This window comes from Limulus polyphemus, unplaced genomic scaffold (genome assembly GCF_000517525.1).
Source record: "Limulus polyphemus unplaced genomic scaffold, Limulus_polyphemus-2.1.2 Scaffold2, whole genome shotgun sequence".
Classification (NCBI taxonomy): domain Eukaryota; kingdom Metazoa; phylum Arthropoda; class Merostomata; order Xiphosura; family Limulidae; genus Limulus; species Limulus polyphemus.
The window spans coordinates 1,699,625-1,701,271 of NW_013665612.1; the positions used below are offsets into that span (position 1 = coordinate 1,699,625).

Consider the following 1,647-nt stretch of genomic DNA (forward strand, 5'->3'; position numbering starts at 1 on the left):
TTTAACAATTAATAACTACTCTGCATGTAGATAATACAGTACTTCACTATGATAAAACACATATTTATGCTAAGTCTAGCTCCCCACGCAGTTACAATACAATGATGATTTGTTGGCTTTACATTGGATGTTTGTGGATTTTATGTGAACAGACATGCAACTGTTTATGTTATATTTCATGCAAAATTTCTCACAGATTTAATCTCATAGCGCCTATTTTTTACATATTTTCTGGGATTGCATACCCCCAGAGCCCTGAAGCATTTGTATGCTGATTGTGCTTCACATAATACATATTAGCTTTTGATCTTGCAAATTAGAACTCCCTTTTCAAACACTTTGCATATGGGCCTGCACTTGAATTTATAGTTATATACTACTATTAGTGATTACTAGCAGTAGTAATAGTAGTCTGTATCACTTTGCTTTCAGTTTCACCCAGAAGTTTTTATTTACAACTGCCAGTGCCATTAGGATACTAGTACTAGTAACTAGTAGTGTGTACTAGTTCTGCAATGGCAATGTAATTTTGCAGTACACTGAACTGAATATACAAAATTGCAATTTATAATTATACTTATAATATAACTTATACTATACACTATACTATAGTTAACTTAAGTTATACTCACAGTCACAATGTCAAGCTAATTATTTATATTTTCATTTTACGATATTTTATTGATTTAACTTTGTCTGAAGGCGCCTTAAAAGCTCCCATACACATAAAACATATCAAAATAAGTATCTTTCCAAACAATATCCTGATATTTTTCTGAATAATAAATTTTGTGTAAAGTAGAAAACTTACCATATTTTACTCCCTGTCCTAACACTAGTAGAAAAGAATTATTGAAGACACGAGTGAGACCTTCCCTGGATTGATGCAGTCCCCGTAGATCAAAAGCAAACACAGCAAGTAGTAAGGGATCAATGCCATAAATGTTAATTAAATCTCTTTGAAAAAAATGAAACATAAACACTGAAAAAAAAAAAGAGAGATTGTGAGAAAAAACAGCAAAATACAACAGATACAATATTTTTGTAACTAATAAATATATTATATGTTAACTATTTTTTGAAGTTCTTATCAAATACAGGCATTTTTGAGTTAGAGAAGGTGTAAAACAAAGATACTTTTCTTTGTAAAGATTAACAGCTTTGTAAACACAAATTAAGTAACGACGAACAAATACAAATTTATAAAAATATGAAGTTTCGACGTACCACGTGCATCATTTATTTTCACAATATACCCTTGAAAATGAAGCACGTGATATGTCGAAACGAGTCGAGGCAACCAACTTCGTATTTTTGTAAAGTTGTGTTTGTTTTTCGTTACTTAATTTTTGCTTAAAAAGCTGTTTTAATTTTTACAACATTTGTAGATAGCACAAAGTACTACTTAACTTCATGATACTGTTACGTCTCCGTTCGTTAGTTAATTTTCCGTAACTTCGACGAAACTTTAGCGACACAAGTCCTTTCTTAAATAAAACTGGTTTATTCTTTCTGAATATAACTTTGCGATACACTTAATTTCAACAGTCGCGCTATAACAAATGCTAATTATTCTCAACGAACGTCTCACGTGCTCAACAATATTCTCTCTCCGCAGTTCAATTACACACACACTGTCCCGTCACG

General features: G+C 31.4%; 1 long non-coding RNA gene across 3 annotated transcripts in view; it reads right to left on the reverse strand.

Annotated features, from left to right (window-relative positions):
• Positions 1-1,647, reverse strand: part of LOC106466943 — a 38,423-nt gene that overhangs the window by 12,035 nt on the left and 24,741 nt on the right. For 2 of the 3 annotated variants that reach the window (XR_002612604.1, XR_002612611.1), the window contains one exon: positions 812-982. This is a non-coding gene — a long non-coding RNA (uncharacterized LOC106466943). Of the gene's footprint in view, positions 1-811; positions 983-1,227; positions 1,262-1,647 lie in introns of those variants that run through there. The other variant, XR_002612619.1, reaches the window with a different exon arrangement.